The sequence below is a fragment of the Lichenostomus cassidix genome, chromosome 2 (genome assembly GCF_008360975.1).
Source record: "Lichenostomus cassidix isolate B80296 chromosome 2, HeHo_3.0, whole genome shotgun sequence".
NCBI classification, from domain to species: Eukaryota; Metazoa; Chordata; class Aves; order Passeriformes; family Meliphagidae; genus Lichenostomus; species Lichenostomus cassidix.
Genome location: NC_139482.1, coordinates 37575784 through 37597192, shown reverse-complemented (window position 1 = coordinate 37597192; position 21409 = coordinate 37575784). Strand labels below are relative to the sequence as shown.

At 37.9% G+C, this 21409-nt stretch overlaps 1 long non-coding RNA gene across 4 annotated transcripts in view; it reads left to right on the top strand.

Moving 5' to 3' along the window:
* Positions 1–20878, top strand: part of LOC146441162 (uncharacterized) — a 67382-nt gene extending 46504 nt beyond the window's left edge. Inside the window, exons 4-9 of one of the 4 annotated variants that reach the window (XR_014849802.1) lie at positions 5502–5598; positions 6023–6249; positions 12345–12521; positions 13269–13394; positions 15683–15845; positions 16725–20878. This is a non-coding gene — a long non-coding RNA (uncharacterized LOC146441162). Of the gene's footprint in view, positions 1–5501; positions 5599–6022; positions 6250–12344; positions 12522–13268; positions 13412–15682; positions 15846–16724 lie in introns of all 4 variants that reach the window. The other 3 variants (XR_014849801.1, XR_014849803.1, XR_014849804.1) reach the window with 3 other exon arrangements.
* The last annotated feature ends 531 nt before the right edge of the window (positions 20879–21409 follow it).

The window sequence follows — 21409 nt, the reverse complement described above, 5'->3', positions numbered from 1 at the left end:
GCTTTTCTGCCCTCGTTGGTTTTTTGTCTTTTATAATTTTGCAGTTGTTGGAGAGACTTTTCATTTGTGCTCTGAAAACTGATACACTGAACCAGATAACGGAATAATAAAGAAGATTACTGCAAATTTTCAAAGTAATGTATCAAGCCTTGTTAATTATTTCATACTGAGCACTGTCCAGTCAAGGCAAAATACTTAAGCCACAGTAAACTTTGCTTGGCAGTGATTTAAGTCATTGGTAAGCTTTAGCTAACAGTTCACCTCCATTTGGGAAAGCACTTAAAGCACATATTCATGTTGCCTTGACTGCAGCGGATTGAAGCAAACGATTAAACATACTTCCAATCCAGATGGATTTCCTGTATTGGACCTGTGATGCAAATATATCTGAATAGGAACTGTCACATAATACTTCTCATTGCTTCTTACATTAATAGTGAGAGGAATTAGGTACAACTGTTGGCTAGTTACTAATATAGAAAGTCACTCGAACATATGTATTTTGTGGAGTGAGTGGCTCTGAAAACGCCTCACAAATTTCTGTGAGAAAATTAAAGAAGTACCTCTCTGAGGTCTATTCATAAATTATGATGCCATATTCAAATTTAGAGAACCCTTTAAGAAGTAGTTAAGTCTGGAGAGCTTGAGAGGCTTAACAGCAGAAGGAATAAGCCTTTATTTGAAACAGTGTTGATTCTTATTACATTTGATGAATCTGAAGGATATTTCAGGAATACCTCCTGTTTAGCATTGCAAGAGGAACTCTAAAGATGCTCTGAAAAGTTACTGCTACAACAGTATTGACAAATCACTCTGTCTCAGCACTAATAGACTACTTATTCATGAGCTGAAGATGAATATCCTGTTTTCCTGTGCAAGGAAGCAGCAAGCAGGCAGGTAAGAAAGCCCAGAAATAATAGATTCCACAATACGGCGTGAAGGTTAACAACAAACTCATACCTTCCCAGCACAGCAATGACCACACAGTCCTGACTGAAATTGTAAAAATCCACAAGGAAACTGAGTTAAAATTTTAGCGTCATGTTGTAAGTAAAAATTCAAAAGTGACTGTACCTTGGAGCAGTGGTAAAACCTGTATAAAATAAATTTGCTTGAAACATGGTCCTGTAGAGGGGTTGTAGTTCAAACTGAGATTTTTCACAAATAATAAGACTTGACTGGAGTATAATAAGCATATTAATAGATGGCTGTCTCTCCCACAAAATTAGATACACTTTAGTTTATCTGATGTTACAGGATTGATGTATCACCAGGTACCACTCAGATACACCACAGGTATTAGCCATTTAAAATTTATTAGGTTTTCTATAATATATGAAGATGTGTTCCGTGGGTTAGTGAGATTTCGTTTCCCATCTCTCACAGTTTATTTAGCTAAGATACATCCTAAAATGTGTTTCAATTTGAAGAATTAAAAACCTCGGGGCTGATATTAACCTCATTGTGAGAGGTCCCATTTGTAACTAAAGGTTTCCTTCTGGAAAAAAAGGTCTAAATTAGGTAGCTGTTATGTTTTAGAAGCTGGTTGGGTTTTTATTTTAGAAGAACCACAAGAATCATATTTAATCAGTGTTTAACGAATAATGTTGCTTCCTTTTGTGTAATTTTCTGAGTTGTACAACCAAATTCTGTGATGGTGCCATCTGAGAGCTTCTTTTGAGACACAATCATGAACCCTTGTCCAGCTGTGTCTCATTTCTCTAGGCACTTTTTGGTAATCTGAACACAATTCCTTGATGCTTAATTACACTAATATAATTCTGGTCCTAATAGCTTATCTAGGAAACCAAATTAAACAATCATCAGTGTAAATCCTTAGGAAAGTATTTCTCTGTGAACAGACTGAGTGAGCAAGGCTCAAGTAATTAAAGTTTATCTGCAATGGTGTTACCATACATGATCCACATAGTTTTGAAATATTTAGATCTCTAAGTTGATCTGCTGGTGTTCATTTTGCCTCTATTATGCCACAGCTTGCTTTTTGTCTCTCACAGTGCTCTCATGGTAAAAGGAAATAAATACACTCATGCTTTAATAAACAATGAAGTTTTTTTGTTTAGCCATCATTATTAGTCTTTCAACAGAAGTGAGGCAAGCTGGGCCAGCCAAACAACTGTTTATTGCTGCTTCTGGTATGCTGAGATGGCTCTAGGTAAAACACACTTTGGTTTTGTTTCAGCTGCTCTTGACATATGCTCCCTATCTTAATCTGCAGCCCTGGAAAGAGTCCAAATCTCATGGAGCTTGATTCTGGAGAAAAGGTTGTTAACAGGGTAATGAGCTAACTTCTCTGATTTTTTTTTTTTTTTAATTTTTTTTATTTTTATTCACTCCTGTTATTCTGTTTTGATAGTGGGTAGGTACAGCAAAATGACACTGTGTGGCACCTGGCTTGGACATTCAAACAGCTTGGATTGTTCCTCATGAAGCAATTTCAGTTAGATGTGCATAGAGGTAGTCACTTTAAGATACAACCAGATTCTCACATTTTGTGACCCTTGGAACAGTATGAGTAAAACTTGCAGTTTTCATCCAAGTAAATGGGTTCTCTCAGAGAATTAACATGATGTGAAATTTTGCACGAGGACTGTCCTTTTGTACTAAAACAGAAGGGTAAAAAGAAGTACCAACAATTTTTGAAGCGAAGCATAGAAATTAATTTCTTGGTGACCCTCTTGAGAATCTAGGTATGATTTAGTTTGTCTCTGATAAATTTGCATGATGATTCCCAAAGTCTTATTCCTAAATGTATTTTTAAATCCTGGTGGTTTCACCTAGCATTGACTAAAACCACATGTTGTGAGCAGTCATCTATATTTTTGTGGTGATTTAGCAGCTGTTTTTGGAGGCACTTCTTTGTCATTGCTTCCATCGGTCAGAACTAAGCTCAGTGCAGGAGATGTACTTAATACTCTGGCTCCTCTGTAAAATCATGAGTCTTTCTGGTGTAGCTAAGGCTGTGTGTCCCTAGAGATACAGGCCTGGGCTTAATCTGACTCATCTCAAATGCCCTTGCAGTCCTAAATGAGGCTGCCTACAGCTAAGGTTATACCTAAATTCCTACAAGAAATTGGTTTGACCTGAACCACTAACAGTATTCTGCAAGGAACAAACTTCTTACTTATCAATTCCCCGACTCATGATGGTTTCCTTTATTGTTATTTATTTATTTAGAAATAAAATTGCTCTTTCTCTTAGAAATATCATTGCCACAGAAAAAGTGTTACAAACTGACTTGATAATGAATTCTGAGAGGTCCAACTTGTAGAAACCTGTAACTTAAAAGGGTTGCAACATTTCACGATTCCGTTGTCAGACACTGTCTTGGTTTTAATTTCTTTTTTTATTTTCCTATATTAATATTGTCTGTACAAGAATGATGGATGATAGAGAATGAAGTTCCCATTAACTTAAACTGTTACCCATAAATCCTCCAGAGATTTCTAATTAACATGATAGTTTACTAGTTTGGGCTCATTGTGAGAGACTGCTCATGGTGCTCTGTATTTCTACCAGTGCAGCCCAGAGGTCCATAAATCTTCATTGCTCTGGGATTCCCAAGATGTCCCATTACCATGAAAAAGTGACATCTGATGCAAGAAGTGTAAATACTGTATAGAAGTTCAATAAAGTGTTTCATTCTTCACTGCTGAATTACAGTTTTATGGCCCATAAATAAAGCCAAACAAGGAAAACTAAAATATGAGGAATGGCTGTATGTCACACATGTTATCTGGAATGAAATTGTTTTTACTGTGGTGACGAATGTCTTACCTTCAATTTGCATTCATGCCTTGTGTTATGCCACTCTAAGGGCGGATGGTTGATGTTGTTATAAATGACCTCAGACAGAAAAATGATAGATTCTGGTATCATCCAACTTTTCATAGGACAAATAATAGACTGCACTAGAGACCAAGGGATAAAGTTTATCAGCCTGGTAAAGTTTGAGTAAAACCAGTATCTTTTAGGAGTCAACTTTATATAGTTAAAATAAATTAAGATTTTTGGAAAACAAAACAGAAACCTCCCCCCATCCCCCAGTAAAACAATATAAATACTCTGAAAAGATCTGCTTTGTTCAGCATTAGCCCATGATGGGTTTTGTTGTAGTGATACATGAATTTTCCTAATTCAATCACTACAATAATCACTAAGCAAAAGATGTGATGACAGAACTGAAAAGGATTTCATAGATCATCAAATCCAAGCTGCTGTGCTAGACATATTGGTATATTAACCTATTTATAAATGTGCCAGCTCCATCAAAACCGGTTAAGATGTCTTCTCCTCTTACCTGCATGGGCAGAACATTCTGGATGTGCATTTGTCTTATGCAGAGGGTCCACTCTCTGCATATTTATAGCCTGGTTATATACATTGGCTCTTCAGTCTGCACTGCATTTCAACAGCTCTTTTCTCCCTTCAGTGTTCTTAGCCCAGTGAATTCATATACAGCTGTCCGGAGACTAGTGGCATTTTCCTCTTTTTTCTGGATTTTGTGATTTTTATGTAAGATAACATTTCTTCCTCTGATCATCTTAGCCTTTCTCTGACCTGTACTGGTCTGACTGCATTATAAAAACACGTAACTGAAATTTGTAAGCTTGATTTTTAGGTAAGGTCTTACAGAGGTAATACACGGTGATTTGACTTCTACCATGTGTGATTTGTCAGCATTTTGTTGTTTTTATGTCTGTAGTTGTGGTTCATGGTCACTGAAGTCTGTGTTATCAGGCATTTTCAGCTACTGAACTTTGGGATGAACTCTATGGTGCACATCCCTTGGTAGTCTTTGGTAGAAAGTTTTGTTATATGCCAAGTCTTTGATGAGACCTAAAGTTGCCTTTCCTTTCCCAGCTGAAAGGAGGGCAAGCCCTAGTGGAACGGCACAAAGAGATACAGTGCACTTTGCCCATGTTCTTGACTGTCATGGGTCAGGGCTGAAGGTTGCAGATTCCAGAATGCCTATGCTTATATTGTGAGTTATTTCATCAATTTTATTGAATTTATCTCACATTCTCCATGTTTCTATAGTTGCCCTATTGTGTCATCAGTTCACAACAGTAAGCAGCTTGATGTGATTTAGATAGGTGGTCCCATCTTCATGAATCAGAAGTATGGGTGAAACACTGAATGAGGTAGTTCTCTGTTGTTACGGGCTTGATATGAAATAGTCTTAAATCTACCTCACTCAATGCAAAGCCTTTTTTTTTCCTCTTTGTGTTTCTTGGCTGAATTGTAATAGAAGATAGTACAGGTGGCATTTTTTGGAGGTGTCTATTTACATCTGGAACAAAGATTTAGAATTAAGACGACTTCATTTGAGCAAGCTGACTTCTTCCTTGCAGATTATACTTATTTTTAGTATTTCCTGCATAACTCCGCAAAGAGCTGCTCCAAATATCCCAGTGTGCTAGTGGTCTTGGTTAACAGGAGACACCATAACTCTAGTAGCTATCCCTTCACTAAATTTACAGGTTAAATCAAGAGACAGTGCATTTGGATTACATGCAAGATTGAGGTCAAGGCATATGTGCTCTGTTCTCATTCCTGCCACAGATCTGCAGGATAAGTGTGAGTCAGACTCTGCCCTTTAGTTTCTTTGTCTATGAAACTTACACACACATAATCAATTTAACTGTCCCTGATACCTTACAAGTTGAGTTCAACCATGGCCTCTGCCTCAGGGGTTTCAAACCAAGTGACATGTTCAGGTGTATTTGGCAATGTTGCAAAAATGGGGTAATTATTATACTAAGTCTGTGAAAGATAAAAGAAACTAAATATATTCTGTGTGCTCCTTAAAGTTCAGCAGCTGAGAGTCAGTGAAAATGGGTTTTTTAAGGTTGTTTGCAGAAAGTCTTGTCTTGTGGCAGACAAACTGGCTGTACCTGAATGGAAAGACTATAACCAGTTATCTGGGGTTTAGGAATCAGAAAGGTTAGGAGCATGTCCACATTCCACTTTTGTTGAGCGTCTTATTCCTTTCTTCTTTCAGGAGTTTTGCAGCTTCCCTCTAGGACCAGGAGTGCTAATGTGCTGCCTTCTCCTCATTGTTCACTGCCAGGAGGGTAACGAGGCCTGACTTGGAAATGCTGTGTGAGTGGCAAGCAGCTGAGCAGTCTGACTCAGGGTATTGCTGCATACAGCACTGTAAATCTGGCAAACCTAATTACGCTCAGAGGGATAATGACAACTCCATATGGGATGGAAAATTGTTTGCATGTAGGTTTTGCTTCTTAACTCTTCTGGTCTTCCTGTAGTTAGTAGGCAGGCAGCAGCCTCCAAAGCTCACAGCAATGCTACTGCTTGTCCAGCTGGCATAGAAGATTTAACTTCACATGAGCCAGCTGGCTATCTCCTTGCCTCTTTTCACCTAAGAGACTGAAATATGTCATCCTTGAGATATGACCAGACTCCTGGAACTCACAGCACTTTCTGGGAAAGAAACAGCATTATTAGTACTTTGTATATGCTTTCCTTCAGAAATATATAAAATATTAAATATACACATGTATGTATTTATATGCTTTATCTTTCTATGTTCATGCACAGATGTTAAAACTAAAATGTATACCAAGGAAACTTTAGCTTACAAATAGGTATACAGAAAAAGAACAAGGAAATGAAAAAACAAGGTGCTAAGTTTTCATTTTGATGTGACTGCCTTACTTCCACTGCCCTGCATATGTGATAGTTTTAATTATCATTTGGATTGTTTAAATATGCAGCCAATATCATTCTTTACTCAGAGTCATTGATACTAGCAGGATCACAGTATTTTCATTTCCTGTATTTTAGGATATAATTTATTACTCTTCAATGCGGCACTAGTGGTTTTTTGGTAGTTATTTTCCTTTCCCTAGTAAAAACAAATATATGGAGAAAGATAAAAATGGCTTTTTTAATATCATTGTTTTATAAGTAGCCCTGCTAGGCTTTGGAAGTCATATCTGGAACAATGAATTGAATGGGACATTACATTTACTGATGCTGCTGTTTGGCTGAATTGCAATTTTGCAGAGGCAGCAATGTATCAGGCTGAGCCATGAATCTTTCCCAAGAGAATGTAGGATTTAGAGATGACTGAAAGTGATAAAAACACAAAGAATTCCATCTATTTGGGTGTGGGGCTAGGGCAATATTGGTAATATCTCATTAAGGTACAGATGCTTCTTTTAATGTAAATTGCTCCAGCCAATCCTGACAAGCTGTTTTTTAACTAGCATGAAAATGGAAAGGGCTTTTTTGCATCTCCCCTTTTGGCTATTCAAAACTTAAGAAATGCCCGAATGAAACAATTTTAAAATTATCTAAGCTTGCAAAAATGTAATTAAAAGCACGACATAAAAGCAGTTAAAGTCCTAATTGTGGACTCTTTTCTTGTATCCCATGAAAAGCAGATGTGGCAGAAAGCTCCAGCAGTGGTCTGAGATGCCTATAGTGCAGAGGTTTATTAAAAGCAGCAAAGGAAAATCTTTACCTCACATGAGTAATGGATTCTGTTTATCCACTGAATACCTACTCTTGGTGGCACTGGCTTAGTTTATATTGGCTAAAAGAAGAAGGCCTGTATGCAAATAAACCTTTAAATAAAGCTAACTATTTAGTTAGTGCAACTTTCTTCCAGGGTAACAAATGAGGATTGTGGCAATGAAAGCATTGGATTGCAATTATTTATTGAATATTAACAATCAGTGAAGGTAGGATTTAGAGTAATTAAAGCAGAGAGGCTACAGATATTAGGTTATTACAGTCTAAACTAGTGTACTGCTGCCTTTCTTGCTCCATCAGTTTTATTGGAGTAATGTCTACGGCGTTGCCAGATGACTATAACTAGGTAACTCCTCCTGGCCATTGATCAGAGGGGGCTTTCAGAAAGGATCTCAAAGGTTATCAGAGGCTGTTTGTGCCAAGGTTGCTCATCAGGCATCTCTCAGTGCTCTCACCTGTTCTGAATATTCGTTACCTGCCCTGTCATTTGGGATCTGGGATCCATGATTTGGAATTCTTAGGAATTATGCAACATCCGTTTTTATGGATGTCATCCAAACATGAGACATCTTACTTAGCATCAAAGATCTGGTGTTATGAATAATATATGTTTAGGATGCAGAAAATCAAGCAAAATAGATCATATGTAATTCCAAGAAAATGTCTCAAAGGCCATCACATAAGACTGTTTTACACGCTGACTTTGGAAACTCTTGTTTACATTGTCAAATCTATAAAGATAAATTGAAATAAATAAATAATGAAATGACCTACTTAAGGCCTTTGCATCTTTTGCAAGTTTTAAATGCTTTCACTGGAGGCAACGCTTAAAGTTGCTTAGCACCCAAATTATTTGCAGTAGTTTTTCAGCCACAGCATCCTTCAAAGGCATCTGCAGAGATACATCCAGGAATGCATCCAACCATACCAAGCACTGGAGATCTTTGATGCTAAGTAAGATGTCTCATGTTTGGATGCCATCCATAAGAAGGGATGTTGTGTAATTCCTAAGTTCTAAGACTTCCAAACCATGGATTGCATTGTGAAAGTTCTTTTTAAACCTTGTAAGTGAAATATGTTGTTGGAGGTGTCTTCCCTGAGGATTACTGGCTAACATATTGTATTTATGGGGGTACTAGAGAATTTAGATGGCACAGACAGGATGTCTCTTTCATTCTAATTTGTCTTTGTACACGGTTTATAACCTCCCCCCCAAATTACTTCTTGGTGTGCAATTCTTCATGCTTGTTCTGCTCTCAGAAGTGGGTTTTTTTTCAAAGGAGTTCAAAGAAGAGCATTTTAGCTCCAAGTGAGCTGGGCGTGAAAAAGGATTGTTTTGACACACTTTTATGCTCTGGTTGCTCCAGAAGCATTTAAATCTGAAAACTGCAATTGTGATGGGTAAGTTTCAGCCTCTCAGATAAGGCGCTGTAAGCACTCAAAAACAACATTAAAAGGACAGGAAGGTTGCAAAGTTAAGCGGCTGCCAAAAAACAAATTAGGCAATGATAGAATGAACATTGATAGTGAATCTTTAATTCTGTCCTGCTCTGTTTATAGGTTATGGCAATTTTGAAGGGATAATGTACTATTTTTCTCATGTACTATCTTTTTCTCTTCTGGTGTTGTCTTTCCTTACTGGATTCTCTTATCACATTTGTCTTTCCACATACAGTTTTCTCACCCAGTAATTCTTTGTTTTATCCTTCCAGATCTCTCATTTCTACCCCATCCCTAACATTTCTTTGCCTCACATTCTTACTTCACCTTCCCTCCTGAATGTCTCTGCCTTTGTCTTCTTTTTTTTCACTCTGCTCTCTTATATCTTTTTCCTGATGTTGGCCAAAACAAATAAAACCCTAAGGAATGACAATGACAAAATCCATATCATATTTTATATGTACTTAATGTGTAGAGAGCTGATTTCTGTGTGAGAATATGCTTGTAACTAAACTTTTGGAGGAGGAGTTAAGGGGAATCCTTCCATACTGTGGCTAAAGTCAGGTGTCTCCCATACTTTTTCTTGCAGATCCTTTTTGTGATGCCATGCACTTCGGGATTTCCAATGGGGGTTCAGCTTCTTTATTTCGATTAAAGATGTGCTGAGTTTTCTGAGACTGCATTTTAGATGACTTTAAGATGTTGGAAAGGTCTTTTGGAGGATGCTATCTAGAAAAAAAACACCTGAGACAAAAATTATAGTTGGTATTCCTCACATATTTGTATTTCACCAAGTACATGTGAGCATGCTAATTTTGTGTGCAGCTGCTCTGTAAAGCCAAATGATCCTTTCACTCTTTCACAGTTCTCCATCCTTTCCTTCTATCCTTTTACTAAACTGACTTTTTCTGCGTACTCTTAAATTAGTTTATGCCTTTGGGACATGTTACTATGTGTATGTGACATAAACTGGAACAAACTCCTGCAGATTCAAGGGGCATCACTGATCTGTGCTCTGTACTCCTGCTATGCCTAGAGATCAGTGTGCTGGGAGGTGTGAACTCACTCAGCAAACCAGGGAGCCTGGCTCACTGGGTGAATTGTAACTTTCATTTAATTTGGAAACTTCCAGAGCTTTCTCACTGATACTGCAAAAGGCTAACTTACATTCTTAATTTTCGACACTGTAAGTAGATCTGGCTAATTTGTTCCCCAGCTGTTTAATTTGCAAAGGGGGCTGTTATTCTGTGTTAAATAAAACTGGAAGAGATGGAGCCCAAGGAAGATCTATGTAATGATAGAAGTTTGTTCCAGTTCAAAGCTATTGTTGATATTGGGTGTGATCCAAAAACTCTTGATGCCAGATGTAACGGTTCCATTGATGCAATCAGATTTCAAATCAGGGCTGGTGTGTTCAGCCCACTACTCCTTTAGCTACTGCTCTGGTACCTGATTCTCTGGGAGGATGAGCTGTGCCAACAGCATTTAGAAAAACCCCACTCCTACTTGCTCCTGCCTTAGTACTATGTGCAAGAGATGCCCACTCTCACTTGTATAATTCACTCAATTTCTCCCCGCAGGTGTGTAATGTTTCTTTTTCTTTTTCAGCCTAACCTTGCTTTTTATTTTATTTCCTCAGGCCAGACATGCATGGTTTTATGTAATTTACAGGTGTTGTGGACCAGATCTGGGAGACCCTCACTGCCCCTAAATCTGAACTGCTGGCTCCTTCATCCAGGAACTGATTTCTTGATGGTGTCTTTGGACTCATTACTGGAGCCTGGACATGCTTGGTGGCCCTATCATTAGCACTTTCTATACTTCTGTATTAAAAAAAAAAGAAACAAAAAGAAAAAAAAAAATGGAATGTTTTAAAATCCAGTAAGTTGTATGAAAAGTAATGTATGAATCAGGGTTTCTAGTGATCTGCTCTGGTACTATTGTATGTTAGAGACTTAAGGACCAAATAATGGTCTTGGCAAGCCTCATCAGAGCATGACTGGCTGTGGGGCTGGTAGAAGTTCCCTGGTGGAGAGCTTGAAATTGACAGGAGGTCTCCTGTTTGACTCCACTTGCCAGGGAAATGTGCCTTATTGGACAGTCTCATTGCTGAATTGATTTCTCAGTTGTCTTATGATTCATATTGCCCTTTGGTGTTGCTGATCATACTATTTTCTTTTTTGCTTCATCTGCCTGTTTTTTCCAGGCTTTATCTGTCTCTGTTCTGCTAAAACTTCCCATTTTCTCTTCCAATTTACTTTTAGAGAGAGCAGCATGGAGACCCCTGTCAGATAATCTGTCTGCTGGTTAAAAAATGCTGCTGCCCTTAGCTAGGCAATCTCTTACATCAGCTCGGTGGGCAAAGACACAAAAATACTTCTCCTGCTGTCAGAAAAGAGCAAATATTTAACTCTTTCCAATATGCAAGTGTTCTCTCTGTGATTTTTAGCAATTGTTGATAACAGATTAGCAGCTATGGTAAAACTTTGCTTTTATGGACTGTGTACTATTTTGGGTTCTGTGCTGGTGGGTGAAGAATGCTGGTATAAGTCACTTTTCTATTCTGAATCTCTTCTCCCACATATAAAAGGAGAATAAAAATGCTGGCTGCCTTTCCTATGTGCTTTGAAATCCACTGCTGAAAAATGTTGCTTAAAAGTTGGACATTATGATCTGTAATTATAATCAAACCCATATGAGCATTATGCGTGAGAAGGCAGCCTGAGAGCATATATGGTTATGAGTGTAAAGAAAGCAGGAAATTCCTGCTGCTGCTGTAGACAAGTAGCAGGAGACTGTAGACTGGAGGCATTTTTAAGTATAGATATTAGCTGTTCATTGTGTCAGTAAGGCAGAGAACATGGGGAGCTGCAATGCTGCTTGTTAAAATTCCTTCCTGTATTTAATTTCTCTGCCTTGATTTTGCATTTGCATAATCCTTTGACCTAAATATTAAAATATCAGCAAAGGAATGAAAACAGAAATCAGGTTTCAGAGTTGACTGTCCTTCTGTACTTTGAGAATAGCATTAGTTGGTGGAGGTAGGGGGACAGTAGGAATTATTTCCCCCAAAAATTCTAGAATTGTACATTGGAACCAAACTTATTTTTTGAGGATACAAATTTTTGTTTGATGTATACAATTTTTACTTGTATTGCAGAATTCTCTCCTGGACTGTGAGAACCTTGGAAGTACTTTTGGGCATTAAGTTATTTCAGGAAATTCTATCTAAACCATCAGCTTCTTAATGGCTTACAAAAGTAAAAACGATTTTGTTACCTCAAACAAATGCACATTGTTACTGTTGATTTTAAAAGTATTTTTAACTTGTGAACATACCCAAAGCATGAAGTGTCAAATGTGACTCTGTTATTTTATGATTTCAGGTATGTGAATTGGATAGATCAGCATGCAATCCTGTAGATGAACAATGTTTCAAATCTATCTCCAAAACTCCAGCTGCTCCTTTTTCTATTCTCACTTCCCTTGCTGATCTTGCCTGGACACCTCAGGACAGTCCAAGGACATGACAAGCTGTTGTCTGAGAGACCTGCATTATAAAGGTGGTTCATCAAAATGAATGTCTTCTCCCTCGCTAGATTTTTATTTTAGTATTTATTAGTTCCAATCACTGGCATCACTGCAGTAAATTTAAACCCCCTCAAATATCTTGGTTTCGTTTAATACCTGTGACAAACCTTGATATGATTTTCTTATTTTTAAGGAAATGAAGGAATGTCTTTATTGTAACTGTAATGGCTCAAGCTCCTTTGTAAAAGGAGCAATGGGGTTGCAAATTACATGATTCATCAATCTGGAAATGCTTGTTCAACCCAATTCTCTTCTCCTATTCGTCTGCATCATGATACTGGCTTATAGCATTTCACTGCCCTTGTATAAAGGCTCAGAACAAACACTTGTTTACAAGTGAAGTAGATTACATTCAGAATAAATCAAGATAGTAAATTGAAGCTGAGACTAATTTTTTTTTCTGAACTACAACCCTTTCTTGCTACTGAGAGTAATAATAATACAGTGACTACAAGGTAAAAATAGCTTCTTGAGGTCTTGAAAGAGTTGTGACCATACTGGGTTACATACTTCAAATACACATGAGGAAGTGTTGTGAATTTCCTTGAAAGGGGATCAAGTCTGGTGTGGAAACAGAGCACAGACTTGTTAGAATATCTCTTTACCAATTTGTTTTTTATTAATAGACTTGAGATATTAATGGCAGAAAGCTATTTCCCCTATTAATTCACTTAATTAATGTGAATTAATTAAGTGCAGGTCACACATCTTTTGTGCAGGTCACACATCTGCACTCAGCTGGAGCAGCAGTGAGAGGCCAACCCTGCAGTACACATCCTCAGAAGTGGATGGTCTTCCTGGGTACAGCTGTGTTTTCTAGAAAGGTGTTTGGAAGCTCCTTTGAGGTACTTTTCATCAGGAGGTGTGTGTCACACCTGTAGTTTCTCTCTGCATGCAGCAGCTAATTTCTTCTTTTGACATGGCCTGAGTTATCCCATCACTGCTTGATGGGCACATTCACCAGCCTCTTCTTGTCTTCAGTTTACCAGTTCTTGGGAGACTTTGCATGTGCTATCTCACAGCACATACGTTTCTCACTGTTTTCAGGTGCTGGTCCCTCCATGCACAGGTGTAGGTCCCTGGTCCCCCTTTGTGGGGACTGCTGCAGAGGGGTTTTTGTGGCAGGAGCAGTGCTGCTGCTGAGCCATCAGCTGTTACTGAGGGAGACAGAATGTGTGTGGGAGAAAGGAAGAAATGACCCTGCTGTGTAGGTGGGGAACTGGGCTACAGCATTTTGCTGATTTGCCTCACCCTTGGCAGGAAGCCAGCAGCAAGGCTGTGAACTGAGTCCAGGATGTTTGTGTCCTCCTGGCTCAACTTTTCACTCTCAGCAACAACTATCTCTGCAGTTTTCAGCTCCTGTTGCCCTTCTTGCTCTGCTGCAAGGTATGCAGTTACAACACACTTGATTTCCTGGATGCACTGGCATTCTGGAAGTAGGCTGCAAGGTCTGAACCTTGCAAACGTCAAAATATTTAAGACTGGGTTTCTAGGGCTTGGTTGGCACACTTACTGGGACTCAGCCTGAGGTGTTGCTTCCTCTGAATGAGCTAGAGACATTTCTTCTAGTCTTAATTCCACAAATTGTGAATAGAGAAGGAGGACCCCAAAGAGATATGTCAGGTGTCTGAGGAGAACAGTTCGCTGGAAGAGTCTGTTTTCCCTGTGACTCTTCCACTCAACACATCTAAAGTATTCAGAAGAAAAGAAAGAATAGGCTAAACATTTGTAAGAAATTAAATCCAAAAGGAAGACTCAAAAGGTTTTTAGGGAAAATTATTATTGAGGCTGCAATTCACTATAATGTGTTTTGCAGGAGTCACTTTGCTTTACCAGTCATTATCTTTCCACTCTTCCCCAGCCCAAGTGCTGAAAATAACAGTTGACAAACCCTCATTTTTATTTCACTCTAGATATTGCTAATTTTTCTTTAGATAGCACAGAAAATTGTACTACAGGGTTGTCATGGTGTCAGGATTAGATTCTGCTGAGGATCTGAGTCATGACCAGGCCCAGCATTGTAACTCATGTTAACCTTCTCTGTAGCTCTTTTTTCCTTTTTCTTTTCTGTCTCTGAAAGTTCATCAGCTTTTACAGAGCAAATACTGTGTAGAAATTTCTTTTATCTTTAGGTATATTCCATTCATGGAATCACAGAATCTAAAGCCCAGAAATTCCTTTAAATGCCAGTAATTTCAATAATTTGGAGTAATTCTGCACTGAATTGTCTTATTTAATTACTGTCATATTTAAACAAGGTTTTGGTTGACCAAAGACCATTAAAATACACTCAGGTTAGAACAGAATGTTTAAAATGATTTGACAGAACTGTTTCTTCAACCTTCTTTGTGCTGGTGCAAAGAATTTCATTTGAAATTCCTAGTCTTCAAAGTAATCTTGAGACTCTCCCTCTCTTTTGCTGATAAACTTAGGAGTGATTATATTAATAAAAGAAATTATCTTGTGGTTGTAAACCATACCTACATGGAGGAAATTATTCAAAACAGGAATGGATTGGATAATTAAACTCCATGTAATTAACTGAGTGGGAATGTCTCCTTGGAATACAAAAGTGGATGACCTCTATATTTGGTAAAGAAACAGCCTATTGCTGGCTCTGATGGGAGGCAAATAATAAAATAAAGGTAATACAGGTATCTTTGCTTGAAAATAACTTTAACATTTAATCACTGTTTGAATGTAATCCCACTGGTTTTGAATATGCTAGTTGTAGCAAATAGCTCTCCTGTTTATGCATGAAAACCCACTGGACTTTCTGAGAACTTAAGGAAGGAAAAGTGACACCAGAACTTTTCTTACCACAAAGTGTGCAGTAATGTTTTGGTTGTGAGATGAAACATGTTGGAAAACTTATGCAGATGTATTTTGGGTCAGGAAAATTGGTGTCTTCACCTAAAAAGAAAAAAGGAATATTTGAGTCTTTGTTTTTGGAGCTTGAAAATGAAATCAGTTCCAGGCTATACTGAAAAGTTTAGCAAATTCATGTCAGTTTAGGAAAAAAAATCGTTGCAAGAGAGCACTGTGATTATGTTTTCTTGTGCAATTCAATTGGGAGCCATCGCTCAGGAAAGTCATATGATCAATAAAGTCTTGTTCTGTTTAATTATTATAGAACTACTTGACAAACATCTGAGCCAATTTCTGCACACTGCCTCAAACTTGGAATAGATTGAAAAAGAATGAAGTCGATTTAATGCATAGCTACAGATGAGTAGCCAGAAATGGAAGAAGAAATGTGGAACAGTTCTGTCAAAACCCTTGATCACACATAACGGGTAAGTATTAGTCTGCTTGGAAATGCTGAGATTATTTTTAATGCTGGGACTAGATTTGTGTGAAGGTACAATCAGTAAGCAGTAAGTGCCTTCCCTCTTTAATAATTTCTGTTGGTTGAAATGGATTGCTGGCTAAAATTCAGGTCTATGTAAATCTGTGGAAGGCTGTATTTGTGCTGGGGTCCTGAGGGCACTAGTAGGCCTTAGTGACCAGCCTTACCTGGAACTTCTATCCATTAGGGCCTTTATCCCCCCAGCCCTGGGGTACCCTGGGGGAGCACTGGTCTCTGGCACAGCTGCAGGGATGCCCTTCCTACCATGGATTCCCTTGCAGAGCTCAAGCTGTGCACCAGTGGCTTGGCTTGAACTTGGACCTGCCTTATCACCATGGCCTTGCCTCAGGACTCCAATCCTCAGTGGGACCTGGCTACTGTGTTGGGATCTGTCCTGCTCCACTGCTCAGGGTGGTGGACAGGCCCTGGCCGGGTGGGCTCTGCCCACCTGGTCTTAAAATTCATCCTATTCTGCAGACTTGTCTTTCAGTCTGTTGGTTTCACAGAGATGTTTGAATTAGATCTGTTACCTAGCCATTAAACAATTAGTGCTAGATGAGCAGGAGCACATCCATGGTGAAAACAGAATTTCTCTTTCTCTAGAGTTTCACATTATTTGAGGGCTTTTTTACCTAATTCTCTTTCCTGAGCTTTGGCTGTTTCAAAGACCCTCTTGCAGGACTCTTCTATTATAGATCTTCATTGCCCATTTTCTAAAGACCAGATATAATCTCTTCATCTCCCTTGTGCTGTTATTACTGCCTGCTGCAGCAAATCAGCGCAGCTTTAGCAGCTTTAGATGGATATCTGTGTAATCTCTTGGCAGGCTGGCCAGCAGAATCCCACTACTCCAGTGCAGTGATCCTTCATCATGTGAATATTCAAGTGCTCAGACTTCACTAATGGAAGTGCCCTGGAGAGAAGATAATGAGCTTCAAGGAAAGCACACATTAATCTTTGGTTTTGAGGTATTTGCTGAAAACATTTAAAATAGTGTGTCTATCTGATTTTAAAATTTACATGTTGAAACATATTTGGCTATTTACATTAACTGGAGAGAATGACCAATAAAGTAGTACTTGTGTGAGGGAAGCTTCAGTGGAAGTTAATTACAGGTAATTAAGGAATAGACAAAGTATATGATAATGGATCCCAATGCCACAAATTTAATGAGAATTTTGTCATTGATTTTGCGATGGACTAGACTTCATAGAAGACATGTCTGACTTACAGAGAGAAAATTTTCCTCATGTGTAAGGCAGTTTCATGTTTCTACACATTTGCTGAAATTGTTTTAGCAATTAAGAATGTATGAAAAGTTAAATACAAAACAATAATTTCCAGAATGTAACAGTTGCCAGATTTTGCTTTGTTCAATTCTTCTTCTTTTCCTGTAAATGCTGGCACTATCAGTTAGTATCACTAGCTCTCTCTGGCTGAAAAAGTCAACCTGATTGATGTGACACATTCCAATGCAGAGAAAAATCTGCAGTCAAAAACTGGTTACAAAATTATACAATAAGTCAGGGGACTGAAGAACGAAAATACCAAACTTGCTATTTGTGAGTGGAAGAAGGATATGCAAAAAAGTGCCTTCTACTTAGGGAAGAAGCTGTAGGTTTCTTAATGATGCTTTTAATTGTAAATATTTGTTCCAAATCAATATATATTGATATTGAAATATCAAAAATTCTATAAAATTTTAAGATTCAATTACTTCAAATCAGTAAGGGTGTAAAAAATAAGCACAGTCCATTAACATTCCTTATTTTTGTTGCAAAAGAGAAAATTTTCTGAGTTTTTTTGTGGATTTTTTTTATGTGTTGTTTTGGTGAACTTAAGACCTTCAAATTTGTCAGAGTGCAAATCTGTGAGAATTCGATAAAGAGGAGAGCTCTTACACTGGCCCAAAGTGCAAATGGACTTCTCACTCTTCAGTTTTCATGCCTAATTTTATTCCTGGACATCATAATAAATTTAAAAAAATTATTTATTTGTTAATATTTATTTATTAAAAAGCCTCTGGATTTTTAACTGTGCTTCTTTACCAACATTTGGTTTCAGAACATGGAAATATTGGTGGCTGTATTTAAACTGTCTGAACTTTGTAGGACAAATTTCTGCAGATCTGAGGAGTGAGTGACCGCAGGTGGGCACAGGGCTGAAGAGGAAATGTAACCCATGAAAAAGGTGAGAAAAGTAGTGGATGCAAGGAATGAGGGAGTTCCTTGGTTCTTATCACCCTGAGTGGTGATGTGAGAAGAATGGGCTCTGAAAAGGCAAAGATAAACCAAAACCCAGAGGAACAAACAGTCTATTCCTCAGGAAAATCAGTTCACTGGGGATATTTACATATATAAACTTTGGTCTCATGGGGTTATATTCTCATATTTCTAACACATGGGAATAACCACCACTCAAACTGAGAAAGTTGCTCATATCCTGTGGTGGAAGAATCAGCTCCAAGCATCAGCCCTAGCAGAGTTTGCTTTTGCTAGATAAATAAAATCCACATTAGCTCCCTAATAAAAATAATTATCACACATAATATTATCTATTATGCTTGCTCAGTCTCTAGTGCATGCAGTAGATACTTGTAACTCAGCTCACATAAACTCCCCAGCATGTGGCTGATAATGGCTTCAGGCTGGTTCCAGGCAGGACCACAATGTCTGGAAAAGTCACATCTCTAGTCTGTGTGTTGAGCCACTCTTGTAACCACACCTCAAAACCACCGCTGTCATTCAGCATCCTCCCTGCAAGATATTTTTGGTCTTCTGAATTCACTTACAGCAGTCATTTCACCCTTTGGGTCTTCTTCAGGCAGTGTAATTCATAAAACAGACAAACAAAACATACTGTAGATGCTTTTATAATTTATGGGTTTTTTTTCTTTTTTTTCAGTTAGTCAAATTTATTTTCTGCTGTGTACTACTATCCATACAATGCAGAGCAGTACAATTGTAAGACCAGAGGGCAGCAAAAAGACAGATTTTTCCCTTGTGTGCATTTTTTTTTTAACTTTTGCTGTTCAGATCCCTAAAGGGAAAGGTACGTTATTTGTCTCTATCTTGTGTTTAATTCTAAGCGTAGTCTGCAATGCAGAGATGGGTGCTGCTGTTTGGGGGTACCCCTTCCAATTTATGTTGCAACTACTCAAAAATTATGTAAAAATGATGCTGTACCAACAGCTGGGAAATTGTGTAGAACCCCCATATTCATCCCAGAATATGAAAAAGATTCTCCAAGTATTCCTCTCATTCATTTAAAAGGGCTTCCTTATTTATCTTTGTTCCAACAAGACTAGAAATAAAGTTGGTCTGTGTGTGTCCTATTTCAGAGGCTGAGCAATGCTGGAGGGACTAATTTTTCTGCCTGCTGTAGCTCTCTTGCTTATTCTTTTAAGCCAGATGTCAAACAGAAGACCAAGAAAAACTTTAGATGCTCTCAAGAATGATGGTAATAAGGGAAGATGATAGAACATAACTGGATTGTACTCTTGTAGCTGAATTGCTATTGATTTTCAAGAACGTAAAATCTCATTTCAAGACAGGCATCTCTCCAGCCCTTGGTGATGCTCTGCCACCTGCTTGCATGGGGCAGGGAAGTGCCTCACAAACACCTTTGCTTTTTCCAAGGAGATGGCTTGTAGCAGGAAATTCTGCCTTGTACAAACCTGGCTTTTATCATTTGTGTCTCTGATTAGTCCTTCTCCTGTTGCAACCATTAGTAGACATTATATTGTCTTTGGGTGTTTTGCATTAGAGCAACATGGTGAGGACTTTGTATTCAATATAGCATTGTAGCACTTATTTTCATGGTTATGAGGGTTCTGCTGTAGATAAATAAGATACAGTCCCAACCTAATAAAGTGGAAACTACTATGAGCCCAGAGCATATTTCAGAAGCAGCTGAAATATAATTCAAATAGTTTTTATTTTTGATATTTTTTTTCTTTCCTACCTTTCACTTGCAGACTTTTTTCCAAGGAAATTATATTTTTCTTACCTAATTTCATTTTGCACATAAGGAAAGAACATAGAAAATATTTTTGCTAATCTTATGCTTGCTTTCCCTATAGACAAAGAACTTTACAAAAAAAAGAAAAAAGAGGAATTCATTCTTTTTCAAGAAGATACAGCATACAGTTATTAATTATTGTATAAATTTTACAGCTTATCTGTAGTGTCCAGCTGCAGCAAATAATAGTGGCAAAGTCGCATTTTGTGTGGCTTTATTCCTACAAAGGACATAGAACAAAGGGAAATGATGGTATTTCTGGTTTAACTTTTATGTGACCATGTACAAGAAATGTATGTTGTTCTAAATTGTTTCTTGGAATGAGTCCACCTTACCAGAAGACCCTTGTGTTAAAAGATATTGTTTTGCTGGACAGCCTATAGATGTCTCATAAGCATATTCATGTCCTTCAGTCTTGAGAAAATATTTGTTTCCAGGCTGTATTAGCACAAATTGTTTTTCTGTGTAGTGTATATATCTGCATAACTAAGGAAATATGTCACAAATAATTCTACAGGATGTAGCTTTCATTTTCTTTTGTAGTGATATCAAACAGCAGTGTAATTACGAGGAGCACTGTGTAGGGATATCTTTAACTTGCAAAGACAAGGTGTCACATCTAATGCAGAACAAATCTAATAGAGTAATACAGTATGACAGCAGAGAGCTCAGACTCTGCATGCTAAGTTTCATGTTGGAATACGTGTTGGAACAAAAGCAGGAGAGCGAATTCAGGAAACAGAAGTCTTGTGAGATTTATAAAGCTATAAGTATAAAAATTATATTTTCCTGTTCTTCATGCTAGCAAAATTCTGGTGGGCTAGAGTCTGAATTGTTTTCCAGACATCTTAATGTTTTGTTATTAAACACTATGATATTAAAAAGTAAATGGCTTTCATCTCCTACTTGCATAGCCAGGTACTAGATTGTGTTAACTGTTATCTTCACCTTCTCTTCACTTGTGATGCAAATGTTTATTACCTTTTTGTGATGCAAAATGCAATAAACACTGCATTCCAGGTTTCTTTTTCCTCTGTGATTTAAAGTCGTATCACAATAAAAATCTAGAATATTTTGGTGATCTGACTTCAAGGTCTGTCTTGGACCACTCTCGGTTAGGTTTTGCATGTGATCAGTCTGAACTGCTGTCTATGGCAGGCTCCAGGAGCTCCATCATAGGTTCAAAAGGTTTCTGCTCCAGGGATAACCTCAGTGATGGACAGCTGAAAGAGTAATTTATTTTGTTATTAACAGATATTAATTAGGGAATTTATGATACAGGCATTTAGGAGGATTGGAACATACAAAGCAACTGGATGCTTGAAGAGTTTGCATTGATTAAATGCAGTGACAGTTCATGTACCTCTGTTCAAGGGCCAATTTTATGCAATTCAGCATGACAGATAAACTCAAGATAAACTATTTTTACACAATATATATTGTTCATTGACAAGAAATGTTCTGATTTTTTTCAGACAGTCATGTCTCAGA